This window comes from Procambarus clarkii, chromosome 15 (assembly GCF_040958095.1).
Source record: "Procambarus clarkii isolate CNS0578487 chromosome 15, FALCON_Pclarkii_2.0, whole genome shotgun sequence".
Classification (NCBI taxonomy): Eukaryota; Metazoa; Arthropoda; class Malacostraca; order Decapoda; family Cambaridae; genus Procambarus; species Procambarus clarkii.
Window position 1 is genome coordinate 38436753 of NC_091164.1, and position 8971 is coordinate 38445723.

At 35.8% G+C, this 8971-nt stretch overlaps 1 long non-coding RNA gene across 1 annotated transcript in view; it reads right to left on the reverse strand.

Annotated features, from left to right (window-relative positions):
- LOC138364936 (uncharacterized) overlaps positions 1–6337 on the reverse strand; it is a 9209-nt gene extending 2872 nt beyond the window's left edge. Inside the window, exons 1-3 of the long non-coding RNA XR_011228632.1 lie at positions 5679–6337; positions 4934–5169; positions 22–128 (exon numbers count right to left, since the gene is read on the reverse strand). This is a non-coding gene — a long non-coding RNA (uncharacterized lncRNA). The remainder of the gene's footprint in view (positions 1–21; positions 129–4933; positions 5170–5678) is intronic.
- Between the last annotated feature and the right edge of the window lie 2634 nt (positions 6338–8971).

The window sequence follows — 8971 nt, forward strand, 5'->3', positions numbered from 1 at the left end:
AAAAAAATTAAATTATTTTACCTTGTACCTAGATCCACCAGGCCTGTTTGGTGCCTGTTTCAGTACTTCAGACATCTGGAAGGTCACATCCTCCTCCTCAACTTGTGGATGTGCGTTGATAGATGATTCTGTAAAATTAAGTTATTTATATAATAATAAATTCAGTATAACAATAATATTCTGTAAAATTAAAAGTAATTTATACATCAATCAGATAAAACTCTCCAGAGATGGTGATACACAACATATAAAGGACAAGTTTCAGAACAAAATATGCATTTAGGAATAAGGTTTTGTACATGTAGGTAGCACATGAGAAAATAAGTGGAAGGTGATCAAGTTTATATTAACATGTTAATGACTTTGTTAAGGCTTTGCAAGAATGAAAAAATATTAATAATATAATATCACCTACCAATTAATTGTACATCATTTATAAGTCAATTATTTGCATTATTATTATTCAATACTAATGATATAAAAATGCATTTTGTAATCTACTATTTATGCAAGTATTAAGCACAGGATCATGAAATAAACTGCAAAATACTGTAATGGATAAACCAATTAAGTTTACATTTTCCTATAGCTAAGTCAGTCAGTTCTATTAGCAGCAGAGAACAATTATGCCCAACCTCTATTAAATGAAACAATCTTAAGAGCAAGTGATAGAAATATAATCATTTATGCTTGGGATTATGGAATGGTTCCAAATATGAAAAATATTAAGTTTTTTGGTTAAAATTTTTTAACTTAAAATTTACATTTTTAAGTGAATTTTAAACTTTAAAAAAATTATTTAATTTTTTGGTTACTTACTTAAAATAACATTATATAGTTCTTGTTTTTGTAGAAATGCCAATTTCTTCTTTTGCCCTTCCAGACTGTATAGTGACCACAGGCCGTTTGTTCATATCTTCATTATTCTTCGAACTGTGGTTGCACAATCAGACCCACGTACACTGGTTAAAAGCATCACCTAAAAGCAACAACAAAAATGTAGTACACTGACGAATTTTGAATATATATATATATATATATATATATATATATATATATATATATATATATATATATATATATATATATATATATATATATATATATATATATATATATATATATATATATATATATATATTAGTTGATTTTATACCCGCATTAGGTCAGGTGATAATACAATGAAGGTGAAAACATGGGGGGATACATAAGGGATAAACATAGGGGCTGCAGAAGGCTTATTGGCCCATACGAGGCATCTCCTATCTAAACACAAAGATTAATCCAGTGTAATTGGCCTGTTATGTTGTAACATTATATATATATATATATATATATATATATATATATATATATATATATATATATATATATATATATATATATATATATATATATATATATATATATATATATATATATATTTATATATGTGTGTATATATATATATATATATATATATATATATATATATATATATATATATATATGTGTATATATATATATATATGTATGCCATATACATATATATGCTATGTTGTATGCTACAACTTGGCTGATAATAAAGCCATTCACAACTGCAGGCCTAATAAAAAAAGGAGGTGGCATAGCAATATCTTACAAAGATACCTTCATCTGCAATAGTCTCATTAGTAATAGAGACGACTATTGTGAATATACCTTTGCCAAGTTCTCCAGTAAATCCCTTAAATCCTCCTTGACTATAAGTGCCATCTATAGATTTCCCAATACCGACATAGCTTCATTCTCAGATAACGTAAGGAATCTTATCATAAATAACAATCTCAACAAAAATCAAACCAACTTAGTGGTTTGTAATGGTGAACAAAACATGCAGATACTTATATATAACCTGTGAATAGAGTGTAATAACACCAAAACTATTTGTTTATTGTTTTATGACCATAATAATTGAATCACTAATATGATTCACTAATATATAATCCTAATAATAATCACTAATATATAATCCATTGAGCATGCTGCATCTCTTTCAGTCTCTTTGCAATTTGAACAAGAGGGTTTTTAATTGATCGAACCATATTCTTAAAGTAAAGTAAATGAGATGTATTCCATATTTTGCAAAATATACGATGAAGGCACACAAACATTCATACCAAAACTGAAGGGCAGGATTTATGAGGAGACATTAGAGGCATTAAATATTCCAAACTAGAAGACAGAAGGAAAAGAGGAGATATGATCACTACGTACAAAACAGTAACAGGAATTGATAAACTTGATAGGGAAGATTTCCCGAGACCTGGAATTTCAAGAACAAGAGGTTATAGATTTAAACGAACTAAACAAAGATGCCGAAGAAATGTAAGACAATTCACTTTTGCAAACAGAATGGTAAACGGTTGGAACATGTTAGGTGAGAAGGTGGTGGAGGCCAAATCCGTCAAAAGTTTCAAAGCATTATATGACAAAGAGTGCTGGGAAAATGGGACACCACGAGTGTAGCTCTCCATCCATCTGATTGATAACCCAAATGAATTTTTCATGGATATGATACCAACATCAAATCATAAATCAGATGTGATCCTATCCCCACTGGATTTTGAAGAAGCCATAGACAGTATGCCTATGCACTCTGCACCAGGCCCTGACTCTTGGAACTCTATATTCATCAAGAACTGTAAAAAACGTTATCGCAGGCCCTTCACATTCTTTGGAGACAAAGCCAAGATACTGGCATTGTCCCTGACATACTAAAAACAGCAGAGATAGCACCGCCCCATAAAGGAGGAAATAAGGCAGAGGCAAAAAACTACAGACCGATAGCACTAACATCGCACATCATAAAAATCTTTGAGAGAATGCTAAGAAGTAAGATCACAAAATACATGGAATCACAGCATCTCCATAACCCCAGACAACATGGTTTCAGAACAGGGCGCTCTTGCCTATCACAGTTGCTGGACCACTCTGACATGGCACTAGATGCCATGGAAGACAAACAAAACGCTTTGACAAAAAAAAGCCTTTGACAAATGTGACCATTGTGTTATTGCACATAAAATGCGTTCAAAAGGAATTACCGGAAAAATAGGCAGATGGATATACAACTTCCTGACTAATAGAACCCAATGTGTAGTAGTCAACAAAATAAAATCTGGACCATCAACCGTAAAGAGCTCAGTCCCCAAGCGTACTGTGCTTGCTCCAATACTTTTTCTCATCCTCATATCGGACATAGACAAGGACACAACCTATAGTACTTGATCATCCTTTGCAGATGACACTAGAATCTTCACGAGAGTAGGCAACATAGAGGACACGGCAAACCTCCAATCAGATGTAAATCAGGTCTTTCTATGGGCTACAGAAAATAACATGGTGATTAACGAACATAAGTTTCAGCTCATGCGCTACGGAAAAAATAAAAAATATAAAAACGGAAACCACTTACAAAACTCAGTCAAATCATAACATTGAACGGAAAAGCAACGTAAAGGATTTGGGTGTACTGATGTCAGAAGGCCTTACATTTAAAGAACACAATAAAGTAGCCGTCACAACTGCAAGAAAAATGACAGGATAGATAACAAGAACTTTTCACACTAGAGATGCTATACCGATGATGATAGTTTTCAAGACGCTAGTGCTCTCTAGAGTGGAATACTGCTGCATAATGAAAGCCCCTTTCAAAGCTGGAGAAATTACTGACCTATACTTATGCATTTATCTTCGGTTTAACACAACAGGCACCAGACACACGCTAGGCATCATACACACTAGGATAAAACAAACATTAGGCTGGAAGTCAGAAAAGAATTCAAAGAATTTTACTGGAAAGGCTTGCTGTTAGGAAAGGAAGTAATTGAGATGAATTAATGCACAGTATGTCAATTTTGTGAAATATATGATAAAGGAACAAAAACATTTATACCAAAACAAAGATGCAGAACTAGGAAACAGGATTTGTTCAACTGAAATTTCAAGACGGACAGAGACCAAAAGACACAAAAATGGAATCAATATACGAAGAGGCCAAACCCCCAAACATACCAGTAATACAAAGAGAAACAACTACACGGCAGTGAGGAGAGAGGCAGAAAGAAATTTTGAAAAAAAGGAACAAACAAATGTAAAGTAGAACAAATCATATTCTATAAATACAGCAACAACCAATTGCAGGTAAAGGATAATATTCAGAGCTTTTAAATGCATGGATGGCGAAATACTCAAGAAATTGTTCACGACTTTTGTTAGACCAAAGTTGGAATATGCAGCGGTTGTATGGTGCCCATATCTTAAGAAGCACATAAACAAACTGGAAAAGGTGCAAAGACATGCTACTAAGTGGCTCCCAGAACTGAAGGACAAGAACTATGAGGAGAGGTTAGAGGCATTAAATATACCAAATATACTACACAAATATATATACTACACATGCACAATAAACTACCCTACACAGGCTGAGTATGGTGTGTACAATAAATTATTAGCTAAAAGATAAGACTGAGTTTGTATAAATGGGGGTTAAGTCAGAGTGGGAAAATGTAAGTGGAGTGCCTAAAAACCCTGTCCTGGGACCTCTGTAATTCATAATATATACAAATAATTTAGACTCAGGTTTGATCAGCAATATTTGAAAATTTCCAGACGATACAAAAGGGATTTTTTTCTGGATTCAGGATTATTTTTTTATGGCTGAAAACAGGTTTTCAGCAATAAAAGAAATACAGTATTGCTGGAACAACCGTCGACATCTTCAAGAGAAAACCTGAACATCTTCAAGAAGTGAAGATGACCTTGAGAAGAAGTATAGGTTGGGAGAAGTATAGGTTAGGAATTGTCTCCAAAGAATTCTCAAAGAATTACTCGTTATTGCTATCCAAGATAATTAGACGAGCCAAAGCTAAATACTACGAAGATAAATTTACCCAAATAAAGAGTACCTTACCTAAAAATATGTATGTACCTTACGTAAATAAACATTTGATTTTGAAGTGCCGGACAAACAAGGCTGTGGTGGATATGTGGGCCTGAGGGGCCTGTCCAAGCAACAGCCTGTTGGATCAAGCTCTCACATGTCAAGCCTGGCCTTGGAAGGGCTTGGTGAGTAGAACAACTACCAGAACCCTATAATGCATGTATCAAGGTGTCCAGGCAGTGAGCACCACATAATGCAGTGCAGTCCTGTAAGAATAAGCACAGTAAGTATGGGCATGGAGGGGGTGCAGCAGTGGCTTGTGAAGGGCTGGAGAGTAAATGGACATGCCCAGGGGTAAAAAGCATTAGGGTAACAGAACATAGCCCATAAAAATAGTAATGACAATGAATGAATAATTATATGAATGCAATAATACTTCATATCTCAATAGGAAAACTAAGCAGGGTGCAAGACAAGGTACTGGTGGTGATAGTGGTTGGTACAAGTCCTCACATCCCCACAGACACCAGTAACAGCCCTCACCTCCCAACACAGTACCCTTGTAGCGAGTTAATCTTATACTCGCTTCATTATCTTATAGCATAACTAATTAACACTAATTACAGAAGCTACACAGGTGATACTTTGGTGTGAGTTGAGCGCACTGAGCGTCGGTATCGGTACACCCTTGTTCCTTAACAACCCTTTGGACCTTTATTTCAGAAAAATAGAATCAATTAATTTAATAAAATATAAAATATAAGTGCTTACTTACGATAATACTATCGGTGGAACACAAAATCTTCTTCTTCTTGATAGTAGGTGCAGTTTGCATGAAGGGTTAGTCCTCGCCATGACTGAACTGACGACAAAATGGCCGATGTGTTGATATGGCGTCAGTTGACGCTGTGACGTCACAGGTGAGGGACGCTTTGCGCATTACTCCCTCGTACTTAAAAAGTACTACAGGTACTTTTTGGTTTTATTTTTGAATATGGCAGAAGTTGGACAGCTTTTCAAATCATTATAAGGGAGTGAGTTCCATAAACTAGGTCCCTTTATTTACATAGAGTGTTTACATAGATTAAGTTTGACTCTGGGGATATCAAAGAGATATTTATGTCTGGTGGGGACGTGGCCATGTGTTCTATTACATCTGTCCAGGAAGAGTTTCAGAACAGGGTTTGCAGTTAGAAAAAGGGCTTTATAAACGTAATTTACACAGGAGAATGTATGGAGTGAATTTGTTTAGCATGTTTAAGGATTTGAACAAGGGAGCTGTGTGTTGTCTGAAGGTAGAGTTAGTTATTGTCCTGATAGCAGATTTTTACTGGATGATGATGGGCTTGAGGTAGTTTGCAGAGGTTGAACCCCAAGCACAAACGCCATAAGAATGATAGGGATAGATAAGTGCATAATAGAGTGAGAGGAGAGCAGAGTAGGGTACATAATATCTGATCTTAAACAGTATACCAACTGTTTTAGAAACCTTTTTAGTTATGTGTTGTATATGGGTGCGGAAGTTGAGTCTCTTGTCTAAGTATAGGCTAAGAAACTTTCCATCATTTTTATTGCTAATGTTTACATTATCTATCTGAAGCTGAATTGCATTTGTTGATTTGTTTCCAAATAAGATATAGTAGGTCTTTTCAATGTTTTGTGTGAGGCTTGTTGGTTGACAACCACAAGTAGACTTTTTTTAATTAATTGTTTACAACATTATTTAACAGGAGTGGGTTGGGGTCAGAGTAGATGAGTAGTATCATCAGCCAACAATATAGGTTTAAGTATGTTAGAGACATTAGGGAGATCATTGATGTATATAAGAAACAGGAGGGTCCTAGGATGCTGCTCTGTGGCACCTTTACGGTAATTAAGTGGTAGAGTGGGAGAGGTTATATCATTGATGGCTTCATATTGGTGTCTGTTACTAAGATAGGATCGGATATAGTTTAGGGCAAGGCCACGGATTCCATAATGGTGGAATTTAAGTAAGAGGTAGTTATGGTTAACAGTATCAAAGGCCTTTCTCAGGCCGATGAAGAGTTCAATTGGAAACTCACTTTTGTCAAGGGCTGAGAAGATTAAGTCAAGCAGACTAACAATAGCATCATTGGTACTCTTTTGGGAGCGGAAGCCAAACTGACAGGGACTTAGTATATTGAATTTTACAAGATTGGAGTAGAGCTGTTTGTAAAAAAAAAAAAAATAATTTTGATAATATAGGTAGATTCGATATGGGTCTGTAATTATTTATGTCTGCCGTGTTACCTCCTTTATGAACTGGCGTTACTCTTGCTTTTTTAAGGATATCAGGGAAGGTATGACACTCTAGGGATTTGTTGAACAGCAGTGCTATGGATGGTGCAAGGGCATGGGAGGCACGCCTGTGTACCATCGATGGTATTTCACTAATGTTCCCAGCTTTGGTTTTTAGCGAGTGAATGATGGACACAACATCTGTAGGGCTGACCGGAGAGAGGAGAAGAGAGTTTGGATAGCTGCGTGAAAGATATGTGGTAACATATGTCTGAGTCTCTGGGATTTTTCGGGCAAGGTGAGCACCAAACGATGAAAAGAAGCTATTAAATTCAGTTGCTGTTTCAAGATCTGTTGCAGGTGTATAACCATCCTTGGAGATTTTTATCTTATTATGTAAATGTTGTTTAGCTCCTAGGATGGTAGAGATGGCTCTCCATGTGCTTTTTATGTTGCCTTTTGCTTTTTTGAATCTATTCTCGTAATAGGAACGCTTTGCTCTTATTATACTGGTAAGCACTGATGCATACCTCTTAACTACTTCTTTTCCAACTAGGCCAATCCTAAGTTTTTTTTCATATTCATATTTCTTGTCGATTGCTTTAAGTATGCCATTAGTGAGCCAGGGATTATTTAACCTTTTTGCCAGTTACTTGCTTGGTGAGGAGAGGACAATAAGTATTGTAAAGGCTTTAAATTTTGGAAAGAGGCTAGTTAACGAATTATTATCCTGTGTATTGATAAATTTAGATTCCCAGTTTACATTGTGGAGGGCATTTGTGAGATTGCCTATTGCCGCTTCACATTGTAACCTAAAGGTAATTTTCTTGTTACCTGGTGGTGTTATGGCCATGTTCGCTACAAGGAAGGTAGGATAGTGGTCAGTTGTTCTGTCAGTGATTATACTTGATGTAAGAGGAGCTGTTATGTTGGTCCATCAGTGATCCAGGGTAGTCGCAGATGTTTGAGTGACTCGGGTGGGCCTGGTGATTGCGGGGATGAGCATACAGGAATTCATGCTGTTGAGGAAACAGTCTACTTGAGGGTTATTTTGTAGCCCTAGGTCAATATTGAAATCACCTCTGAGAACTATGTGATTTTTGTTGAGATTATTGTTTATGATAAGGTTCCTCAAGTTGTTATTGTATTTGTGTCTAGCTTCAGACACAAGCATGTTACAGTTATGTCTTAAAGAGTTGAGAGCAATTAAGGATGATAAAGAGTCACTTACAACTAATGTATCAAGTTTGGATACTTGTACACATTTCAGTGCAAGGAGCAAGGCAAATAGTTCAGTCTGAAGGGTAGAGGCCCAGTTGTTTATACGGACTCCCCACTCAAAATATAAGTCATATCCTATTGCCAGGACAACTGCACTTCCAGCTGCACCCGTTGGGCGCTGTAGGAAACCTTCAGTGTATATGATTTGAGAGAGAGAATGCTCTGTGGACAGAGCATCAATATGGCTTAAGACGTTGAGCTTTGCCTCAAGACAAAGCTGGGACTGATCTCTAATTTGCTCCTTTGATGGAAAGGGAGGGATTAAAATTGAAAAGGGTGTAATTTCCTACAGTGCAGGAAAGTGCTATTGTTGTCTCTCTTGGTACAAATTATAAATCTGATACTTTCTGAGTTCAGTTCCAATTTTATTTATCTATTTGAAACAATGTTTACATTCAATAAAGAAATTCTGGAGGGCTTCTGTGCAACGGTTAGGATGAGCTAGCCTAAGCATTTTTATACCAATTTGACAGTTATTTTCAGTAACACGATAAACAACGCTCGGAATATTAAGTTCCTTTCTCATAT